General features: G+C 36.5%; 1 long non-coding RNA gene across 3 annotated transcripts in view; it reads right to left on the bottom strand.

Moving 5' to 3' along the window:
• LOC144235539 (uncharacterized) overlaps positions 1-25,427 on the bottom strand; it is a 162,947-nt gene extending 137,520 nt beyond the window's left edge. For 2 of the 3 annotated variants that reach the window (XR_013336237.1, XR_013336238.1), the window contains exon 1: positions 12,386-12,459. This is a non-coding gene — a long non-coding RNA (uncharacterized LOC144235539). Of the gene's footprint in view, positions 1-12,385; positions 12,464-25,377 lie in introns of those variants that run through there. The other variant, XR_013336236.1, reaches the window with a different exon arrangement.
• Between the last annotated feature and the right edge of the window lie 217 nt (positions 25,428-25,644).

Raw genomic sequence — 25,644 nt, 5'->3', positions numbered from 1 at the left:
TTTTGAATGTTTTGTTTTTTTTAAATTCAGAGGAATGTTTGCCCACCCCTATCACAAACTTCCCATGTTTAATTGGGAAGAACATCATTACATGTCACTTCCTTAAAGGTAAAATGAGAAAGGAATAAGCCATTAGAAAAGACCAACTAAGGTCACTGCTCACCATTAACACATCAGTGATGTATTGGAGGAAAAAAAATCTGATGGGGAGCACATCTTATGGTGAAATGATAGAGGAATTGAGTTAACAACCATAAGGAAGGGCTATATTTACTTTCCCTCAGGAGCAAAGGTTGGAAACAGAAGTTTTTTAAATTGATGGGTATGGGTTTTAAGGAGAAAGTAGCTGATCCTGCTAATTTTTTTATGAATATAGGCAGTGAGGTCTTCAGGCATTAGGTGGGGGTGGATTGAAGGCTGCAGAAGAATGATAAAACTTGAAACTCAGAGCATATTAGAATTGAACTCACGCTATCCAAGTTTTCGAAGGGCTGTTATATGCTCAGTGCAGGTGCATGTATGTGTCCTCATGCTATCTTTACAACTTCATTTGACACTCCCATCTACTGGAAGCACTTCCTGGCTTGTGGGGACCACTCTCTGGTCTTATGTCCTCCATCTCTAAATTTTTGCTCTCTTCCTTCTTTCCTATGTGTTTAACTGTAGACTCACACATAGAAATTCACTTACATCACCACCGCCAAAATGTGTTCCACCACCAGCAGGGTTATCATTGCTTGGGACCTTTTGAGAAATTCACAGTATCAGGTTTTTTTTTTTTTTTATGTATTTATTTTGAGAGAGAGATAGCATGAGCATGGGATGGGCAGAGAGAGAGAGGGAGAGAGTATCCCAAGCAGGACGTACATGGTCCGTGCAGAGCCTGATGTAGGGCTCCGACTCATGAAACTGGAGATCACAACCATGACCTAAGCCAAAACTGAGTGCCAGATGCTTAACCAACTAAGCCATCCAGGCACCCCTGAAGCTTTGTGTATTCAAAATACCTGTACCACTTACCCCTCCCGCATTAGCCCAATGTCTTTGCTCCTTCAACAAGCCAGATTCAGAGCCACCTCAGGTTCTTTATCTTAAGTTAGTCGTTCTGCCTGTAATGCTCTTTCCCTGGCTTTTAGCCTGGCTCCTTCTTGTCATTCAGATTCAGCATCAATATACCTGCTTAGTAAGTCTTTGTGAACAACCCAGTCTAAAGAAAGGCCTCAATTACTTTCTTTCACGTTAACTTAACTTTTATTATAAAATTATTAATTCCTAATTTATGTTTATGATCTTTCTTTTTCCACAAAATATATGTTCCATGAGAAAAAGGGCTTTGTTACCCTCTTTAATTTTACTTCCTTAGTGCTCCCAACACACTACTCAGGCCTGGCACAGTAGCTGTCTAGTAAATGTTAGAAGCAAATAAAAGTAGAAAGTAGTTTAAATCAAACATTTGAATTTAATCAATGAAACCATTCTACCTGAACTCTGTCTTTTAAATATATTTCTTAATTTTTCCCTGAGCCCATAGTCATTCTTTAGGGTTTGTCTCCTTATAGTTTGACAGCAATTGTTATTGAAAATACTTAAAATCTATGTTGAATGATCACACTAAGGAATGGATACATACATATACCAAAAAGGTTATGAAATTTTAGAGAAAATAATTTTCAGAGAAACAAAACATACTTAAGCAGGAATTAAACCATTAAAATTGGTCCCAAAGGGGTTAATATTGAAAACCTTCTTGAGATGGAAGAAAGACATGAGCTATCTTAAGAGGTGTTCATTATTCCTTTTTATTTCTGCATCTCTTTTNACACACACACACACACACACACACACACACACACACACACACACAGATTCATGTATGCATAAATGACCATTCCAGTTGGGCCAGTAAAGCTCAGTTTCATCATGTAAACTTTCTAGAACCCATCCAAGGAAAACCACTGCATTTATAAGTCCACTGTAACAGGTCATCAAGAATACAGTCTTTTAAGTCAGCTGTCATCTGTATAAGTAAGAGATATAAATTTTTCAGAATAATTTGATATCAATGCCTCATTAATTCAGTATTTCTTCAGTATTTCTCATTTATAGGTATTTCAAAATCAAGTCTCAACATAGACAGAACCCACAGTTCTCTATGGCTGACGTATAAACATACTGTCTGTGGTCTCAATTCAGGCTGCATCTTTAATCCATCAGTGGAGAATGAGAGAGTAGGGGTTGTGGATAATAATACTGATACCTGGACTTCACCTCCAAAGATTCTGATTTAGTTGGTCTGGAATAGGACTTGAAGCATGAGGTTTTTTGTTTTCATGTTTTCGTTTGTTTGGTTTTAATGTATACAAGGCAGTCTCCAGTGAAGCCAGAGTTGAAATCTCTACTCCAGGACAGTGTTTTTAAAAATGTGGTTCCAAGACAAGTCTCCATCAGCAACACAGCTTACTTTTTTCCTAGAAGTTTTATCCAGGTAAACCTGGATCATCCAGGAGTCAGCTCACAAAATCTCTATCACTGATATGTTTATACTTTAGAGATGAGGGGAAGAGATGTAATACCAAGTCACTAGAATGTGATTAGAATTTAATAGAAATGCAAATTCTTGGACCCCCAAGTCAGATCTTCTGAATCACAATCTTTGGGTTCTCTAGAGTGAATTTCTTTCTAAAACAGTGATTTACCAGCCTTGTAGTTAAAGGGGAAAAAATAGGCCAGAGTCTGTTTATTACATGTTCCACATTCATGCAGCAAAGCATCCTTTCAAACTAACACTCATAAACTCCCAATATCCATTTCCAATGTGACAAATCTTATAGGGGATCAGAATATGCAAAACAAATGTCAATGTCTCATGTCACATTCTTCCCCTTGACAGTTTGCCAGCTCAGTAAGATGTAAGCACCACGTGAACAGGCTCATCCTAACAATTTCTCCAGGAACATGGATCAGAGATAAAGTCCACCAGCTTTCTATCTATGGTATTCTTCAAGCTCATTATACGCATAAGAATATATTAAAATGAGTACTAGAGAGCATTTAGGATAGTTATAAAGGAAAACTAGAAATAATGCCTTAATTTAGGGAAGGAGACTCTGTAATGAAAACTACTTTGCCCAGGAAGATAGAAGGTATAATAGACCTACTGCATATCCATTAGTCTTGAGCCTTCTTTGGTACCATCTGATCTATTACTCAATGGCTATACAACCTTGGTCATTTCACCTAATAATTTTAAACTTCAAACCTCAGTTCCTTCACGTATAAAACTTAAATAGTAGTCCTTGTTTATAGAACAGTTGGATTTCATGAAATATAAGCGTTTGTCAAAGTGCTGAACACATAGTAAAAACATTAATAGTTAACATTTATTGAACACTTACTATCCCCAGCTATGGAACTGACTTGGAGTCTAACTCCCCCTCCATTATGAGTTGTTTAGTCCTCAGGCTATTAGGAAAACTCACCCTTCATCCTGTTCATTTAAAAGGGACATAGTCTTGAATAGCTTTCCATGATCCCAAAAGAGATGGCTCACCATCGAATCTCAGAACCAGGTAACCTTAAACTGACAAAGTCCCATGCTTTACTTATGTTGCTGCATCATTGCATCTCATGTAACTATAGTTCCAGTAGGAACCTACTCTGGGATTTTACTCAGTACACCTGTTTGAAGAACATCACAATAGGCTCAGTCTCCATATTACGCATCACCAAAGGCAGGAATTTCATGTAAATTAGCAGGAGTTTGTCCTACTGTTTTGGCAGTTGGACAACTGAGTGGGCAGATTTGATGCTCAATGCTAGAGGACTTGTATTTTTTGGCCACTGTGTAGCTAGGCAGGCTTTACTTTTACCTTGTTCTACAGAATACTATTCTACTTGCTTGTGAAATTGTATGGTGGAAGATGGCTGTATTCTGCTGCTAGGGTAGTCAACTATCTTCTTATATAACTGAACCTTAGCATCAGGCTTATGTGGTGTATAGAAAGGCTTATACTCTTCCAGGAATTCGGAAGAAATACCTCAGAACTTCTGGTAACTGTCTCACCTGAATGTTCCTTTTTCCAACTAGTTATTTAAGGCCCTGTCATTGATAAAATATCTTGAAGTATCTGAGTCCCGAAAAGCTGCCTCCCAGTCAGGGTTTCTCAGTGGCGTGTCTGTACATGAATGCCAATGTACTGGACTGTTTGACAAGCAGGAAGCATTCTCTGAGGCCTGCAGCAGTGTGGAAAGTACTGTCTACTTTTCCTAGGAGCTTCACCTAGGTACAAATGGATCATCTGAGAGTCAGCTATAGAAAAATCAATATTCTTAATATGTGTATACACCAAAGGAGAGGGGAAGAATTGAAATAGCAATGACTTTTTTGGGGGAAATAGTTAATTTGGAAATAGTTATATTATTAAATTTTGTTGCTAAGAAACAATTTATGCCTTACATGACTTTTGATCTTCTCATTTTAAAACATTGGAAAAGGATTATTCTAGTCTATCTAAAACTCTCAGTATGTTTCCTTTTTGGAACGTTTTTGTTAAAAACAAAAAAATCTGTTATTCTTCTAAAGAATTTAATAACTGATAAACATTAGGAAGGCATCGATTCTTCAATGAATTTCAGTAAGATTTTTTATATAGAATTGGTAAATGGAATTTAAAACCAAAGTCATGTGTTTTTTTTAATGTTTATTTTTTAGAGAGAGAGAGGATGAGCTGGGGGGTCAGACAGAGAGGGAGACACAGAATCCAAAGCAGGCTCCAGGCTCTGAGCTGTCAGCACAAAGTCCAACTGGGGACTCAAGCCCACAAACTTCAATATCATGACCTGACCCATCAGATGCTTAACCAACTGAGCCACCTAGGTACCCCGAAGTCATAAGCATAGCTGCCAGTTTACTTCTATTTAGATTAATTTATCTTTGGTAACTTTCTTCCACTCCCCCAGCTTTATTGAGATATAATTGACATGTAACATTGTATAAGTTTAAGGTATACAATGTATTAATTTAATATCTTTACATATTGCAAAATGATCACTAACACAGTAGTTAGCTAACACATCCATAACATCACATAATTACCATTACTGTATTGTGGTGAGAACAGTGATGATTTACTGTCTTAGCAATAATGAAGTATATAATACAGCATTATAATCATCATACTAGAATGGTGTTTACCAGGGGCAAGGGGTAGAGAAAATGAGTAAATGTTGTTCCAGGAGCAAAATGTTCCAGTCATAAAATGATGGAGTTATGGGGATTTTTTTCATGTCTGGATTTTTCTTACAGCAGTCTCTGTATACTCTGTAACATTTGTGCAAGGAAAAGTCTATGTTTTAAACAAAAAAACAGTATGTCTTGGGTTTGTCATCTCTTAAGGTCTTAACAGATGTTGAGGATCAGAGGATTTCAGGTTAGAATTATGGACAATAAGAAGAGGGAATTATGTGATGACAAATGTTAGAAGCATGCAAAGGGATATATATGTTTTTCTATAAAGGGTTTATACACACATGTAAAGGATGGTGGCCAGCACAGACATTGCTATGCTCTTAGCCTGCCTCTGCCTCTTGGCCTTTTACCACTTAGGTGAGGGGAGGCTATTACTTAGACCCACTGAACTCTATAATAGTATACCACCATCATTAAGAATTTTTTGTGTATAGTAAATGTTGTCCTTCAAAATTACCATTTTGGGAGATCATGCATTCATGTCAATGATAGTATCTTTTAGAATTGCAATTGCATTGTGTCTTTCCAACTAAAAAATTAAATATCACTAAAGTATAGTCACATTCAATTTCCATATTATGCTGATATTGTTAACATAGTATTAACCATATTTTGTTTTTGTTTTGTTAATACTGTTAACATAATATTAACCAATTCAACCATCCACATTATTCACTAAGCTTCTATCCAAAATGATATTCAATTGTTTCTAAAACTCAAATGCAAACTGACACAAGATATTTTCCACTTTGCAGATAATTCATAAGAATGTGAAAATTTTTCTAAAACAATTTCAGTAAACCAAAAATCATGAGCCTCACTAGCAGAATGAATAGGTGTCCAGAGTTGCAAGTCAATAGTTTTGAAGGAGTATCATTTATTTCAATCTTTGTTTGTTGAAAAAATCATGTTTATTATTTTTTTATATCCCATAACACATTTAGTACCATTTATCTAGATGAATTAGGGATGGGCTGTTAAAGATACAGGATTTTTGAAGCTGAATGAATATTTCTACCTTACATCCAATTTTCTAAATAATAAGCATTTCTGTAGGCAATATTGTCCCAGTCAGGATTTATTCTCCAGTTTTAGACACTCCTCACAACCACAGAAGGCCATTTCCAGTATGAATTTCACCTACCATTCTAGTTTAACTTTGTTATCTTCTACTACCCTACCCTCCAAGACCTCTAATGAAATAACCTCATAATCAGTCACTACTTCTGCTTATTCTGCTTTTCCTCATGCTCATGTCTTGACCTGTAATAACTTTCACCCTCAGGTAGCCACTTACATGCAGCATGTTCCCACTAGAATTTGTTTATACTTGAGCACTCTTCTGTGTGATTGTTTGCCATGTACTTATCTATCTGACTGGATTGTTATCTTCTGAAGTTCAAAGCCTGTATCATATGGACCTGTATATCCCCAATGCCTCTGGTGATATCTAACATATGTTAGATAGCTCCTCATAAGCATCTGTTTCATGAATTAAAATAATTGATATAACTTTATCTTGGTAATATGGGGATTTACATAAACTTTACTTCTTTAGTTCATTAGATAACAGTCTTAGTTGCTATTGAAATGTATAGGGCAAAATATATGTCCTGTCCTCAGTGGTCTAAGACTGTTGTTTTGGGAAAGTGTGAATTTTCCTAATTCGGAGGAGCTCTTACTATTAAGTTACCTTTTTGCATTTTCCATTTGACCTACATTTAAAAAATCTCAGCAGAATCTTATGTAACAGCAAAGATATGGTTGATGTTTGAATCACTTTTTCTCCAACTGCCTCATGTACAAGTTTTTAAGCTGTTAATAAATCGTATAGGCTCTCTTGTGTGTTAAAAAAGCCTAAGTGCAAGTCAGGGTTCTTGCCTACAGGTATCAGTAGTAAATTTTATTAATTCATTTATCAAGTATTTATTGAGACATATTTGAAATAATGTAGTAAATTCTGAGGTTTTTAATTTTTTTAATGTTTTAATTCTGAGAGAGCGAGAGCGAGCAGGGGAGGGTCAGAGAGAGGAAGGGAGGTACAGAATCCAAAACAGGCTCAAGGCTCTGAGCTAGCTGTCAGCACAGAGTCCTACGCAGAGCTCGAACCTGCAAACTACAAGATCATAACCTGAGCCAAAGTCAGATGCTTAACCGAATGAGCCACCAGGCACCCCACTGAGGTATTGATAGTAAATAAAACAGATTCAGTCCTTGTCTGTATCAATGTTACATTCTAATTCTGGGAAAATACCTCAGCCCAAGTTAAAAAGCATAGTATATACAGAAAAATAAACAGTTTGAAACTCTGAAAAGTCTAAGCCTTTGAATACCTTATAAACTTACTTGATAAATTGTGAAAAATCAATGTATTTGTTAATGGTGTATAGAATAAGACAAAAAATAAAAATGGAACTAAGATAGGGTTGTTTGAAAAGAATCAACTGACAAGACATTAGCTAGACTCTCAAAAAAGAAGGCTTAAATAAAATCAGAAACAAAGAGATACTGATACCCAAGCAATACAGGTGTTATAGGAGACTACTATGAGTTATACACCAACAAATTGAACATCATAGAAGATATGGTTAAATCCCTGGACATACAACTTAACAAGACTGAATCATGAGTATATAGGAAATATGAATGGATCAATTACTCATAGGGAAATTTTTTTCTTAAATAGTTTATTGTCGAGTTGGTTTTCATATAATACCCAGTACTCATCCCAACAAGTACCTTCCCCTATGCCCATCACCCCCCTTCCCCTCTCTCCCACTCCCATCTGCCCTCAGTTTGTTCTGGGCATTCAAGAGTCTCTCATGGTTTGTCTTCCTCCCTCTCCCCAACTATTTTTCCTTTTCTTCTCCCTCATGGTCCTCCATTAACTTCCTCCTAAACCACCTATATGTGCAAAAATATACTCATAAGGAAATTTAAGAGTAATGAAAACCTTCCCAACAAACAGAAGTCCAGGACCAGACAGCTTCACTGATCAGTTCCATTAAACATTTAAATAAGATTAAAGAGTTAATACTAATGTGTCTCAAAATCTTCTAAAAACCTAGGAAATGGAATACTTTCAAACACATTTTACAAGGCCAGCATTACTCTGATATCAAAACCAGACACGGACACCACACACACACACACAAAAACGTGCCCAGATTACTAAGAAACACATATGCGAAGATCCTTAACAGGTATTAGCAAAGTACATTTAATAATACATGAAGGATGATACCAAGATCAATGCGATTTCAGAGATGCAAAGATGATGGTTTATCTGAAAGTCAATCAGCATGATACATTAACAAAATGAAGGATAAAAATCTGATGATCATGTCAATAGATGACAAAATTCCATATACATTTATAGTAAAAAATATTCCCAGCAAAGTAGGTAAATAAGTAAAATATTGTAACTTAATAAAAGCCATATTTTACAAGGCCACAACTAACATCATACTCACACAGTTTAAAGCTGGAAGCTTTTACTCTAAGAGCAAGAACAAGACAAGAGTTCTCACTCTCACCTTTTATCCAACATAACAAATCCTAACATGAGCAATTAGGCAAGAAAAAGAAAAAAGAAAACCTTAAATTGCAAAGGAAGAAATAGAACTATTACTATTTGCATTGGATATTTATAGAAAATATTAAAGCTCTACCAAAAAACTTTTGGAACTGATAAAATTTCAGTCAAGTTGCAAGATACAAAATCAATGTATAAAACTCATTTGCATTTTTCTACACTAATAACAAGTTATCAGAAAAAAATTAAGAAATTAATTTCACTTACAATTGTGTCAGTGACAATACTCAGACATAAATTTAACCAAGGAGGAAAAGACTTGTATACTCAAAACTTTAAGACATTGATGAAAAATTGAAGATGCAAATAAATAAGGTATTTGTGACCATAGAGTCAAAGAATAATGTGAAAGTGTCCATGCCCAAAGTAACGTGAAGATTCAATGCAATCCCCACCGGTTCCAATGACATTATTCACAGAAATAGAATGAATGATCTTATAACTGGTATGGAATCACAAAAGACCCTGATGAGTCAAAGAAATCTTAAAAGAACAAAGCTAGAAGTATCACAATCCCAGATTTCAACGTATACTGCAAAGCTATAATAATAAAAACAGTATAGTACTGACACAGACATGTAAATCAATACAACAGAATAGCTGCCCAAAAATAAACCCAAGTTTATATGGTCAAGTAATATACAGTAACAGAGGCCAGGATATATAGTGGGCAAGACAGTCTGTTCAATAAATGGTGTTGAAGAAATTGGACAATTATATGCAAATGAATAAAACTGGACCACTTTCTTATAACATACACACACACAAAAAAATCAAAATGGGTTAAAAACCTGAATGGTCCAAAATCCATAAAATTCCTAGAAAAAAAACAAGCAGTAAATTCTTAGACACTGGTCTTGCTGATGATTTTTTGGACTTTATCACAAAGCAAAAGCAACAACAACAATAAAATGGGGCTACATCAAATTTAAAAGGTCCTGCATCACCAACAAAATGAAAAAACGTAATGAATCTAAGATATTTTCAAATCATGTATCTGTAAGGGTTAATGTCCAAAACATATCAAGAACTCCTACAACTCAATAGTGAAAAACACACCAATTTTAAAAGATGAGAAGATCTGAATAGATATTTTCCCAAAGAAGACATACAAATGGCAAACAGGTACATGAAAAGATGCTCAGCATCTCTAAGCATAAGGGGAATGTGAATCAAAACTACATGGAGGTATTCTCCCACCTGTTAGAATGGTGATCATCAAAAAGACAAGTGTTGGTAAGAATGTGGAGCAAAGGGAATCATTATGGACTGCTGGTGGGAACATGAACTGGTACACCCACTATCCTTAACAGTATGGAGTTTCCACCAAAATGAAAACAAAACTGTGGGAGCCCAACAGTGACCACGAGAAAGCGTGGTTAGGGACACGGGGATGTGCCTGCACACGGGACTCTCTGCTTGGGCAGATCGTGCCTGCAAACAGGACGTTCTGCCAAGAGGCCTGCACACAATGTCCAAGGTTAATGATCTGCTCGCACACGAGGGAACATGCCCTCCTTAGAAATAAGGAGGAGGCTGGAGTTGTGGGCAGGCCTCTCAGTAAACATGTTGTGGTCGCTTCCTCCCTTTGCTCCCCCCGTCCTTGGAATGTGTTTGGCTACTTGCCCTTATTTGGTAAAGGAATGCATCTTGTAGATTTCAGTTTGTATCCAGTTACCGGGGTATAAAATAAACCGCAAGGGGGTCTTGCGTAGAATTGTTCCTCCCGCCGGAGTTGTGTCTGTGTCCGTCTTTTGTGTGTGTCTTGTCTTTGTGTCATTTTGTCCGCAACACAAAACTATCATATAATTGAAGAATTATACTTTTGAGTATTTATCTCAAGGAAACCAAAACTATCTCGAAAAGATACACGCACCATTATGTTTATCACAGAGCCAAGAAAGGGAAACAACCTAAGTGTCCATTGACACATGAATGAATAAAGATATTGTGGATATATGGATATGATGCACGTATATTCATGCATGTATGTATGTATATATTTATGTATATATGATGAAATATCATTTAGCCATGAAACAGAAGGAAATCTTGCCATTTACAACAAGGATGGCCCTTGAGGACATTATGTTAAATGAAGTAAGTGAGACAAAGACATATGTCATATGATCTCACTTGTATGTGAAATCTTGAAAAAAATTAACCCTAACTACCTCTAGAGAAGACAGTGGTTGTTGGAGGTGAGGGGTGTGGGAGGATGGGCAAAACAGGTATGGGGATCAAAAAGGTACAAATATTTAGTTATAAAATAAGTCACAGGGATGCAGTGAAGCTTTGTGACCATAGTTAGTACTCTACTGCATCTTCAGATGTTGTTAGTAGAATGAATCTTAGAAGTCCTCATCACAAGGAAATTTTTTTTGTAATTATGTATGGTGGCAGATGTTAACTAGACTTATTGTGATCATTTTATTATATACAAATATAGACTTATTATGTTGTATACTTCAAATACATTACAGTTCAATTATACCTCAAAGACAAATACCATGTATTTTTTCAGCACCTATTGAACAGTTAGGATTGTGATTGTCTGCTAGTAACAAGAATATGGAGGTACATGGTTGCAGTTACTAATGTAGTGCCACATGTAATAAAATGTCTGACTCCCTTTTTGGNAGTCGGACGCTTAACCGACTAAGCCACCCAGGCGCCCCACTACTGACAGCTTTTAAAATCTCCCTTCCCTATCCTCCTGTGCCACATCTGGGCAAGCTACAAGGAAAGCCCACTTGCTCCTTCCATTGGTGCTAGTGAAGTTCAAACCATGCAATCACCAGCAACTAAGTTCAAACTGTGTAGGAATCTCCACCTTGGCTCTACTTCCTAGCCACAAAATCCAGGACCAATCATCCCCTGCCTTTGCACAAGCCATTTTTATATCTGCTTGGTTATCTTTCTTAATCTTCTCAGAGAGATTCAATATGTGAGGAATGTATCTCTTCATATCTTCTTGGTGTATGTAGTAGTATCAGTCTCCATATTTGAACCAATTTGGGTAAAATCCCATCCCATCTGTGTAAGTGATCATGATCCTGTAATGCTATCTTTCTGCTTCACCATGATGAAAGTATGTTATTTTTCATCTTTCTGCTGGTTTTTCTGGTCTCAAAATAGCTTCTATAGCCTCACTCTTTACATTCACATTCAAGGTCAGGAAAGGGGGCAGTAGTGTTCTTGCTACATCTGCCTCTTTAACAGGACAATTATAGCTTTCCCGTTGTCATTGGCCAGAAATGTGTCATCACTATACTTAGTTGTTGAAGAGTTAGGGAATTCAAGCATTTGGACATACTGCTACCCTAAACAAAATCATAATTTTATGTACAGAAGTGTGACTGGATCCTGAGAAACCAACTGTCAAACAGGCCAAATAGGGGCCAGGTTGTACAATGTGCTAGAGATATAACTATGAGTCAAATCATCCATAGTTCCTTATAGAACTGCCTAGTAGGAGGAAATCAAAATAACATCAAATGACAATTATACTTGTAATAAGTGCTATAAAAAATAAACTTAACTTTTTCCAACCTCATACAGTAGAAGGTAGGACCTTGTCAAATGCGTCCATCCACACAACATGGATCGGGAGAAGAAATCTAAAAAAAGAAAAGACCATTTCTTGTGAAAGGAATATCATGTGTTAAACCCTTTGTAAGGAAGGGTTACAATGCATCTGGGAAACTCAAGGTTAATATGGCTAAAGCACAGGGGAAAATGTGGGAATATGGATGTGTGGACACAAGCTGGTTAATAAAGAGCTCATAAAAAATACACAAGGAATTCAGTTGGGCAGATGCTTGGGCATTATGTTTACAGCCTCAAAGCTCTTCTACAAAAATGTGCTCAGGGCTTTACACACAGCAATCACTGTACACCTATATAGTTGTTCAGTAAAAGGAGAAATTTTAAGGTTACTAAATTAGTTAGGAATTTTGTCATGTCATGTCATTTCAATAAAGGTTTATCGGACACCTCCCAACTCCTTATGACGAAGCAAATATGAACAAGATAGATCCTTCTTCCTATTGACTGGCTGTTAAGGAACCTTAAACAATCAGATCATTCATATCTATATCTATAATTATATTTATGTATTTATCACCTTGGGATTCTTGCAATGGGGATAAAGGAGTGAATGGTCAACTCCTTCCCCATTATTGACCATAAATTTCATTTTCTACTAAAGATGAGGGGCTGTAGTGGCTACATCAGAAGAAAATTGTTTCTTTGGATCTGGATACTCATATCTGAAGGAGATGATAAAATAGTAGAACATGTTCCAGAAAATCAATGGGATATATCAACAAGCTAGAGTTGCATAATGAAGTCTAACTAGAGAATCAACATGATTTTGTATTTTCCTGTTTCGTACTGGATGATCAACTGAATATAAAACAACCTGAAAACTTGGAGAACAGTAAGGAAGAAAATAAATCTTCCTATAATTAAATTTTACTTGACTCTGCAGAATGTTGACTAGGTTTAGCATTCTGCATAGGGCAACCTAGGAGGTCATTTGTGAATGCTTGGATCCTTTTCAACAGAAAGTGAGAGGAATTTCTATAAACCCTCATCTATATAGCCTTAGTGTTCTAGGTCTTATTTTCTAGAAATATCATTTAAGGAATTATGTCCTTAAACTTGTTTGTAACCCTCAAAGCACTTAAAGCAGTGACCACAACTGCTGATGTGTAGGTATTTACTTGACAGAATTTTTTATCAGCATGTAGCCCTTCTTTCAGGAATATTGGCATTGTTCTGAACAATAACCTGTATTAGAGGTTTTCAAATCTACAGTTCTTTGTAGAATCATGTCCATGTGAACCAATATCAAGTACTTAGAATGGAATTAATAAGAGTTTTATTGATTCAAGGTGCATTGCACCAGCTGTCAGACACAGACCAGACTCCTTAGCTATTCTTCACCCTGAATTCATAAAGAATAGCATCCCCATAGGACAATTTTAATTGGAAGCATATTTCCCCCATAATGCAAACTCAGGGTCACAACAGGTAACCTGAAAGATTGTTCCACCATATGTTATCCCCAGAAAATATATTCCCCAAATATCATGATACACAAGGGGCAAAGATTACATAAGTCTTAAGATAAACTTCCCATCAAGACAGTTTACCATAACCAAATGGTTGGGTTTCAAATGAAGGCAAGATGCAATTTAGATTCTGTTATACATTAGTAAAATGAAAATTATGTTATCCACCTGTTTGAGGGCCTGTTACTTTTATGCTAAGCTTCAAGTGTGCTTCAAGATATTCAAGGATGGGAATATATGGTCATATATTCTAGAAGCCAGAAAATGTAAGGATTTTTATTACAGTAAGATTAAATGTGCAGTACCATTTTCTCAGACTTCAAAAGAAGTCCATTAATAATGTAATTTTCAGCTCTCATAACAAATCAAAGTCTCTAACACAAGATACTTTCCAACATTTATGTTTACTTAGAATTTCATTTGAAATTTTAGGTCAACATTCAAAGTTTAGGTATTAAAGATAATTTTAGTTTCATGAGGAAATTTTAAGTTTAAGCCTTCAAAAATGATAAGATTAAACACAAAAATTTTCAATTCTAATAATTCTATTTCCAAATCCCTGGTATATAACTGTCTAGGCATAAATAATAATCAAGGCTAACAAATACCTACCTTTTAAGTACTATAATTTAAATCATAGTAGGTCTTAGTTTGGGCAGCTATAACAATGTACCACAGACTGGGTAGCTTATACGCAAATTCATTTCTCATAGTTTTGGAGGACGAAAGTGAGATCAGAGTTCCAGGATGGTTAGGTTTTGGTGAGAGCCCTCTTCCAGGCTGTAAACTGCTGACTTCTTGTTATCCTTACATGGGGAAAAGAAAAGTAAAGAGCTCTGTGGGTCTTTTTTATGAGGACACAAAACCCATTCCTGAGAGCTCGCCACTCATGACAGAATTACCTTCTCAAGGCCCACCTCTCAATACCATCACATGGAAGGGTGGGTAGGATTTCAAAATAGGAATTTCAGAAGAAATACAACCATTCAGTCTCCAACTTAACACTACAGTTTAAATGAATCAATTTGTTTGTTACTTTTCTACTAAATTTAGGACAGCAGGTAAAGAGTGCAAATGGAATGTGTTGTCAAAATGCTTTAATGTTGCTGTGATTGATACTATTTTAATTACGCAAACACCTTTGCAAATTAAGTCATCCTACTTGACTTTCAGCTCTAAAGGAGCAGGGTTTTTACACATCCAGGTTTACCACAAGCATGGATATATAATTGGACCTCAGTACTTATTCAATATATTGGCTTCATACACAATTTCACAAGTGGTGCCTTAAGAAATTACACTGGAGTAGGACAATGGGAAGCACATTTATATGTGAAGGGAAATGGCATCCAGGAAACCAAAAAGCTACCTATCCTAACAACCCAAAAATGGTTTTAAGCACTGTGGTCAGTGATTGGTTAGACCAGGAAACTCATGGCTTGCTATTTTTATACATAAATTAGTATCTTTCTATTCTATTTTCATACATAAAACAATGGCACCTTAAAAAATATAAAGGCAATTTCTAGAATTGACTTTAATACTCCCTTTGATTGTCACATATAAATATTCATGTACATAATATTTATATTTCAGAAATCTGGTTTGAACTTTTTCAGCTATCCTAGGTGACCTCTCATATTGGTTTTTCTGATCACCTATTGACAAGTGCCCCCAGGCTGCAGGTTAATTAGTTACTAATGACAAAAAAAAAAAAAAATCATTGGCTTATTTGAAGCTACTTTGGCCTCTTGGCAGTTCCTAACACAGATTTAGAGGAAAACTCATTTTCATCAAATTGGAATTTCTTAACACTGGAGTGGTAATATGGACCATTCAACTTCTCCTCAGCTGACGTTTAAATTTCAATCCTCTCCTTATCCTGGAGAACTTCTGAAAACACATGCAATACAGTAACAAATACAGACTGAGTTTGGAGACAGAAATCCAATTCCAATCCCAACTCAGCCCACTATCTATTTTGTAAACCTGAACAAATTTCTCACCCTCCAAACTCTGTATTGTCATCTAGTATGTACCAAACAACTTTGAGCATTAAATATCTGTCTTAGAAAAATGCTGGGTTCAGAATAATTACTTAAGTGCTACCTATTTTGATGGACTGCCTTACTGTCTCGAAATATGTCCTGAGCTTCTCTGTAGCAACAACTGTACTTCCTTGCATCATTGATTCAGGGAGCCTTACTTGCTTTGGCCAATGAAAGAGGGCATGTGTTATTTCTAGATCAAAGTTTTAAGACACCAGATATGCTTTGTCATAATTTCTCATTTCCCTCTGGTGGTATTCTGGGGAGAAGCTGCTTTATCAGCCTCGACCTCCCAGTGAAACAAACAGAGCACAGTTAGAACTTAGCTGTACTCAACTTGTAGTGTAAGAAATAAACCTTTGTTTTGTGATCCACTGACATTTTGTGACTGCTTGATCCTATAGAATAACCTAACCTATTCTCTTTGCTATACTTATTACTACTATTATAAATAAGATCAATAATGAAAGCATAAAATTCTAAAAGTCTGTATGATCAGGGATATTCTATCAATGTTAGCCACAAATTAAACTCAACTTTTTCTATCAGCCACATTATAAAGGCAAACATTTAGGTATTCGATTCAGTGTCCATTATATAAAAATAAACCAGTCACTAAGGGCAATCAAGCTACTAGTTCAGAAATATGAACTATGTCACATGGATTTTCACACACACAAAAATGTATGTATGTATGTATGTATGTGGCTAACAAATTAAATCCAATGTGAGGAAATTGCATGATTTCTGTTCTCTTTCTCTGACCTGTGGCAGGGATGACTATGGTTACTTGCAAAATGATGAGGCAATTACAACCACCAAAGTCCAAATTTGAATGAATCTATAAAAGCACTGCCTTACAGTTGTAAATTTGGGGTGCTCCTTACTATAACAGGCACTCTGGTTTTCTACCTGCAGTAGAGGTAAGATAGTCTGTGAAATGGAAAGAGATGGTAGCAGCGTGTAGTCCCCCACTGCCTGTAACCCTCCTTCGTGTTCTTCTCACTTGCTCTCATCTACTCTTTCAACTTCCCTTGTCCTTATTTCCTCTTTCATATATTAACTCTAGCTTTCAGTTGAGCCACTGCATGTAATAGAAACATAATAGGAAAATCTTAAACCATCAAAATTCTTCCCTCATTTCCCTTGAATTGTGATTCTCTACAACTAAAACAAATGAAGCAACAATATTCATTATTCCTAGGACTAAGGGTACAGTCTTCGACTAAAGAAGTCCATGTTCAGTTTGAGCTCAGAAATCGATCTTCTGCACGGCATATCATAGTCAAAATGGCAAAATACAAGGACAAAGAGAGAATTTTGAAAGCAGCTAGGGAGAAAAGGGCCCTCACATACAAAGGGAAACCTATCAGAGTGGTGACAGACCTATCTACTGAAAATTGGCAGGCCAGAAAGGAATGGCAGGAGATCTTCAAGGTGATGAACAGTAAAAATATGCAGCCAAGAATCCTCTATCCAGCAAGCCTGTCATTCAAAATAGAAGGAGAGATAAAAACCTTTCCAAATAAACAGAAATTGAAAGAATTTGTCACCACTAAGACAGCCCTACAAGAAATCCTGAGGGGGACACTCTGAAGGAAAGGTTGCAAGGAACAAAGATACCAGAGACACCACCACAAACATGAACCCTACAAAAGATACAAAGACTCTAAACCCACATATTTCAATAATAACACTGAATGTAAATGGACTGAATGCTCCAATCAAAAGACATAGGGTAGCAGAATGGATAAAAAAACAAAATCCATCTATATGCTGTCTACAAGAAACTCATTTTAGACTGGAAGATACCTTCAGATTAAAAGTAAGGGGATGGAGAAATATATATCATGCTACAGTTTGAGCTCAGAATGTAACCTTTTCAAGCACATGAACAAACAATAGCATTGAAAGCCAGGATTCATTGAGGGAGAAGTATTTTCTAAATTTTATTAATTTTCCTATACTTATCATGATCCAATTCTGGTACCTTTGAGCAGTAGAGCTGTACCAAAAGGCATAGCATAAAAAATAGGGAAAATATGCTGCAAGAAAAGTCCACACTAAATAGAAACTTTCATGAAAGGAGGAGAAAGAGAGAAGCAGGAGTTTCCTTGGGCATCTTTTCCTGACCCCTTCTTAACCATTCCTCGCCACTCTCTCAATCACCATCCCATCTCGTCCATGGTCGAGCTCATCATGAGGAACGATGTTAACACCCATCTAAGTTTGTGGAAAATGACAGTTTAAGAGGTCTTCATATTTTTTCCTCTCAGGAAGGCATACATTAATTATATTGCCAAATCAGCATGTCACTGAAACTCTAGTATGAAGGAAGCCATGACTCAAGGAGGAATTTGAAGTTAATTCCAATAAAATACAGTGTAATATAACAACATGCAGAGAGAATAGAAGACAATTTTACCCCTCAGGAGAATGTGGGGAGGCAGAGATTCTCCCTAGGGAATCAAAACTGGTCCAGGCTTCAAATAAAAAAGCTGCCTGTTCAAATGTGTCTCACATTAAGCAGTCAGATTAGTAATTATACGTTACTAATTAGTCCCTATGCTTGGAGGAACCATAACCAAAATTTGGTTATCTTCACCAATTCCCTTAATATTTATATAGAGATATTATTTAGTAGTTATCTTTCTTTCCAAATGATTCAGACTTAAACACATAGAGTCTATTTGTGGATATGATTAGAAATCAAGGTTCTTTTCCCCCAATTATCAAGATATAATTGACTTAACATTTGTCGACCTTAAACCTACACATGTGATGATTTGATATACTACTCTATTCAGAAATGATTGCTACCAATAGGGCTAGTTAACACCTGCATCACCTTGCATACTTATCACTTTTTTTGTTGTGGTGGTGGTGAAAACGTTTACTCTCCTAGGGACTTTCAAGTGTATGTAAACTGTTGTCTTGTTAAGATGTTCAGACAGAGAGAACAAGGTAGTGGAACAAGAAGATCCTGAGCTCATCTCTCATGAACACACTCAAAATAAACTATGTATAACCTAAGTCTTTGTAAAAATTACCTATGACTGGCAAAGCAGATTTTCCGCAGCTAAAAGGAATGAAGAAAAGGCCACAAAGACACATCAAGATGGGTACAAGGGGAAGAGGTACAATAAGGAACCAAACCACTCCTGTTTGTGGATCACTGCCACACCAGGATATCACAGGCAATGGAGGCACTCTGAGAAACAAGGCAATCAAGCCCTAAATCAGGCAATAGCAGCCATGAGGACCTTCTCTGGGAAAACAAACCCTCAACTTAAGGCTTTGAAAAACCAGTGGGAGTTAGCTCTAGGAGAGCCAGAGGGCAGCAGGAAAGCAAAACTCTGTTTTTCAAGGACAGTATGCTAGGTCGCTTGGTCTGAGACCCAGCATGGAAGTAGCAGTTTGAGCAGTGCTTGGGGTATTTATGAAGAATCACTGACAATTTTCAGATGTGAACCAGAGGATCAAGGATCTGCAGGAGCCTTCTCTGGTAACAGAGGTGCCGTCAGGTACTATTTTTCTTGCCCTCTTGTAGCCTCGCTGACTTGACATTTATGGCAACCAGTTTTGACACCACCTATGTTGTTAGCAATATTTGCCTAGCCCAGTGTTCCTCTGAGGTCCCGCTCTACCCAACCCACCTTTACAACAAAGTGACTCTCTAAAGCACCTCTTACTCTGGCACACCCAGTAAGTAGCCTCAGTTGGGACCAGCATGCCCTAGAGCTACTACTGCCCCACCACACTTGGCCAGCAGCAGTCACTAGAACTGGCACCACCCCACCCCCAGATTACTTGGAGTATTTCTGCCTAGTGGAGGAGGGATGGGGGCCCCACCCGCACACCCACAAAGACTGCAACCAGACAAGCTCTGCTCAACAATGCACCGAAGGCAATAAGAGCTGGACTTTCTGGACAGCCAGGCTAATGGCCATGGCAGTCATAGCCTCACCACAAGAGGGCACATGCAGCCCACACAGGACTACCCCTGGAGCATCTGGTTCTGGTGACCAGGAGGAATTTATTACTGGACCCCACATGATGCCTTCTACCTAAGGCCATTACTTTCAAGACCAGGAGATACAGCTGAACTACCTAAAACAGTGACAAACACAGGGTCAAACAACCTGAAGAGAAAAAGGATTGTGATCCAAACAAAAGAACAGAACAAAACCCCAGAAAAAGAGCTAAATAAAGGAGACAAGCAATTCACTTGATAAAGAGTTTTAAGTAATAGTCATCACGATGCTCACTGACCTTGAGAGAAGAGTAGATGAACTCAGTGAGAAATTCAACATAGAGATAGAAAATATGAAAAGGAACCAAAGCTAAACAATATAGGAACTGAAATATAAACTACACTAGAGGGGATCAACAGAGGATTAGAAATTGAAGAATGGATCAATGACATAGAAAACAGGGTAGTAGAAAGCACTCAAGCTCAACAACAAGCAGGGGGGGGAATGAGGATAGTTTCAGAGACATCTGTGACAACCCCAAGCATACAAACATTTGTGTTACAGAAGTCTCCTGAGGAGAAGAGACAGAAAGGAATAGAAAACTTGTCTAAGAAGTAACTAAGGGGCACCTGGGTGGCATAGTTGGTTAAGCATCTGGCTTGTGGTTTCCATTTAAGTCATGATCTCACAGTCATGGGTTTAAGTCCCATGTCAGGCTCTGCACTGGCAGAGTGGAGCCTGCTTGGGATTCTTTCTCTCTTCCTCGCTCTCCCTCTTTCTCTTTGCCATTCCCTATTTACCCTGTCTCAGTCTCTCTCAAATAAAAATAAACTTTAAAAAATAGCTGAAAAACTTCCTATCCTGGGAAAACAAATAGACATCATGTCCAGAAAGCATCTAGAATTGAACAGGATGGACCCAATTCACAGAATTCACACACACACACACACACACACACACACACACACACACAGTCTCTCTCTTGGTCTCTCTCCCTCTCTCCCTCTCTCCCTCTCCTTCGGTCTCTCTCAGTCTCGGTCTCTCTCGGTCTCTCAAACAAACAAACAAAAACTACAAGCAAATCGTTACATACAAAGGAACCCCATGTAACTATTGGGTAGTTTTTCAGCAGAAACTATACAGGCCAGCAGGGAGTGGCAGGATATATTCAAAGAGTAAAAAGGAAAAAGAAGATCAAAACCACAATCAAGAGTACTCTACTTGGCAAAGTTATCCTTCAGAATAGAAGAGATGATAAAGAGTTACCAAAATGAAAGTTAAAGGAGTTCGTCACCACTAAACTGGTCTTAAGTATTAAGAGAATTTAAGTGAAAAGAGTCATAGCTTAAATTAAGAAAATTATGGAAGGAAAAAATTTCACTGGTGAAAGCAAGCATACAGTACAGGTAGTAGATCAATCATTTATAAATTGGGTATGAAGGTTAAAAGATAAAAGTAGTAAAAATTATATCTACAAAAATTAGTCAAAAGTATCAAAATAAAAATATTTTATTATATAAATATGTATAATATATTAAAATNTTTTAGAATGTATTCAAATTTAAGTAACCATCACTTTAATATAGACTGTTATACTTAGCATATTATCTATGAACCTTTTGGTAACCAAAAACCAAAAGCCTATAATAGATCCACAAACACGAGACAGGAATCCAAGCATAATATTAAGAAAGTCATCAGACCACAAAGGAAGAGATCAAGAGAAGGAGAAACTAACAGAAGAACTAAAAAAACAACTAGAAAAGAAATAACAAAATGATAGTAAGTACATACCTATCAATAGTTAAATGTAAATGTAAATGGTCTAAGTACCTCTATAAAAAAAAATAAAGGGTGACAGAATGGAATTAAGAAGAAAAAGACTTGGGGCGCCTGGGTGGCTTAGTCGGTTAAGCGTCCGACTTTCGCTTAGGTCATGATCTCGCGGTTCGTGGGTTCGAGCCCCGCGTCGGGCNATCAAATAAAATAGACCTTAAAATAAAGAGTCAAGACTGTAGTTCTGTTTTTAATTTTTAAAAAATATTTTTAAATGTTTTTTATTTCTGAGAGAGAGAGACAGCGTGAGCAGGGGAGGGTCAGAGGGGTGGAGGAGACCCGTAATCTGAAACAGGCTCCAGGTTCTGAGCTAGCTGTCAGCACAGAGCCCGATACGGGGCTTGAACCCATGAATCATGAGATCATGACCTGAGCTGAAGTTGGACATTTAACCGACTGAGCCACCCAGGCACCCTTCTATTTTTACTTTTTTGAGGAACCTCCATTTGGTTTTCCAGAGTGGCTGCACTAGTACCCTACAACTTAGAAATTGCACTACTAGGTATTATCCAAAGGATACAGAAATGGTAATTTAAAGGGGCACATGCACCCCAATGTTTATAGAAGCCTTATGAGTAATAGCAAAATTATGTTAAGAGCCCAAATGTCCATCAACTGATAAATGGGTAAAGATGTGGTACACACACACACACACACACACTAGAATATTACTTGGTGATCAAGAAGTATGGAATCTTGCCATTTTCAACACTGTGAATGAAACCAGAGTATATTATGCTAAGCTAAGTCAGTCAGTCAAAGACAAGTATCATATGGTTTCACTTACATATGGAATTTAAAAAACACAAAAGATGAACATAGGGCAAGGGAAGGAAAATAAGATAAAAACAAAGAGGCTGACAGACCATAAAAAACTTAAAAACAGAACACAAACTGAGGGTTGCTGGAGGGATGATGGGTGGGGAAATGGGCTAAATGGGTGATGGGCATTAAGGAGGGCACTTTTTGAGATTAACACTGAGTGTTATATGTAAGCGATGAATTACTGGGAGATCTGCTCCTGAAACCAATACTACACTGTATGTTAACTAACTTGAATTTAAATAATTAAAACAAAAAACAAAAAACAAGCACTGTAACAAGAGCCAAAGAAGTCCATTACATAATGATGAAAGGATCCATCCAAAATAAAATAAAATAAAATAAAATAAAATAAAAATTTAAGTATCTGTTCACCCAACATAAAAGCACCTATTATATAAAGGAAACATGGATATAAAGGGAGACATTGACAGTAATATAATACTAGGGGAATTTAATACCCAGACTTACATCAGTGGATATATCAGACAGAAATTAGTAAGGGTATGGCAGCTCTGAATGACACATTAGAAGGCCTTAACAGATACAGAACATTCCATACCGAAACAGAATGCACACAATATAAGTACACGTGGAACATTCTCCAAGATGCATTATATGCTAAGTCACAAAATGAGTCTCAATGGTATGATTATACTTATCATATTAAATATCTTTTCTGACCATAATGGCATGAAACTAGTAGTCAGTTATAAAAAGAAAACTAGAAAAAACCCACAAAGTGATGGAGGCTAAACCATAGTCTATTAAACAACCAATATGTCAATGAAAAAAACCAAAGAGGAAAAATAAAATACACCTGGTGGCAAAGATGGAAAAATAGTTTAGAAACCTTTAACACAACAAAAGCAGTTCTAAGAGGAAGCATAGAGGGATACAGACCTACCTCAAGAAAGAAAAATATCAAAAAAACTAACCTTACACACAAAGAGGTAGAGGAACAAAAAAAGCCAAAAGTGAGAAGGAAATAAAGATTAGAGCAGAAACAAATGAAAAAGAGACAAAAACAATTAGAAAAGATAAATGAGACTAAGATATGATTCTTTGAAAAACTTAGATTGAGAAGATTCATGACACTAATAAAACATCAGCCAGATTTCAAGAAAAAGAGCACTCAAAATTAGGAAAGAGAAGAAATCACAAATGAAATCAAATAAATACAAAGGATTTTAAGAGACTAAAAAAAATATGCCAAGATTTTGGACAACCTAGAAGACATAAATTCCTAGAATCACATAATCTTCCAAGACTGAATAAATAAATCTTCCAGAATAAATAAAATTTGAGCAGACCAGTTAGTCACAAAATTGAGTTGGTAATCACAAAACTCCCATAAAAATAGAAGTCTAGAACCAAACAGCTTCACAGATAATTTTTCCAAACATTTGAAGAGTTAATATCTATCCTTCTCAAACTATTACAAAAAATTAGAGGCAGCAAAATTCCCAAATTCATTTTACAAGACCAGCATTAACCTGATACCAAAACCAGATGAAGACACTACCCCCCCCTCCAGAAAATTACAGGCCAATATCACTGATTAACAGATAAAAATCCTCAACCTAATTTAACAATACATTAAAAGATAATTCACAATCAAGTGGGATTTATGCTGAGGATACAAGATAGATCAACATATGCAAATCAACCAACATGATTACCATACTAACAAAATCAGAGTTAAAAACCTTATTATTTCAATAGATGGAGAAAAAACATTTGATAATATTAGGGAACTATTTATGACAAAAACTCTCAGACAGGGTATATAAGGGAACATACCTCAACATAATAAAGGCCATATATGACAAACCTACAGCTAATATACTCAATGGTGAAATGTTGAAATCTTTCCAGATCAGAAAAAATACAAGGATGCCCACTCTTACCAATTTTATTCATCACGGTTCTAGAAATCCTAGTCACAGTAATTGGACACGGAAATAAACTGTATTGAAATTGATAAAGTAGTAAAACTGTCACTATTTGCACATAACAACATACAGGGACTAAACTCTGAAAACTTTAGCAAAAGCTGTTAAAACTAATGAATTAATTCTGTAAAATTATAGGCTATAGCAACCCAAAATCTGCTGCATTTCCAGAAACTACTAACAGACTATTGGAAAGAGAAATTAAGAAAGCAATCTTATTGACAATTCCATCAAAAAGAATAAACCACCAAGGAATAAATTCAACCAAAAGGTGAAAGATATGTAATCTAGAAACTCTAAGAGGCTGATTAAGGAAACTGAAGATCCCATCAATAAATGGAAAGATAGATCATGCTCATGAATTGGAAGAAAAGTGTTAAAATGTCCATATTATTCACAGTAATTTATAGAGTCAATACAATCCCTATCAAAATACCAATAGTATTTTGTAAATGACTAACACTAAGATTTTTATGGAACTACAAAAGACCCTGAATAGCCAAAACAATCTTAAGAACAAACCTGGAGATATTGCAGTCCTTAATTTCAGGCTACACTACAAAGTTATGGTAATCAAAGTAGTATGATCCCAGCCCAAAAATGGACACCTAGATCAGTGGAACAGAATAGAGCCCAGAAAATAACCCATGCTTATATGATCAATTAATATGTAATTGTTGAATCACTATGTTGTATATCTGAAGTTTAGAGATTAACTATAATTATAAATACTATTACAGTATTGGTAACGATAATCACTATGCTGTACATCTCCAGAACTGATTCATCTTATGAATGGAAGGTTTTACATTTTGACCAACCTCTCTTCATTTCCTCCAGATTCTAGTCTGTGGCAACCACCATTCTGCTGTTCTTAGGAGTTTAGCTCTTTTAGATTCCACGTAGAATACTACGCAGCATTTGTCATTACTTCACTTAACATTATGCCCTCAAGTTCCATCCATGCTGTTGCAAACGGCAGGATTCCCTTCCTACTCATGGAATATTCCATTGTGTGTATGTGTGTATGTATGTATGTATTTGTGTATGTATATCTTCTTTATCCAATCATCCATAGATAGGCTCTT

This window comes from Crocuta crocuta, unplaced genomic scaffold (assembly GCF_008692635.1).
Source record: "Crocuta crocuta isolate KB4526 unplaced genomic scaffold, BGI_CrCroc_1.0 scaffold205, whole genome shotgun sequence".
NCBI classification, from domain to species: domain Eukaryota; kingdom Metazoa; phylum Chordata; class Mammalia; order Carnivora; family Hyaenidae; genus Crocuta; species Crocuta crocuta.
The sequence above is the reverse complement of the archived record's forward strand: the minus strand, read 5'-3'. Positions and strand labels throughout refer to the sequence as shown.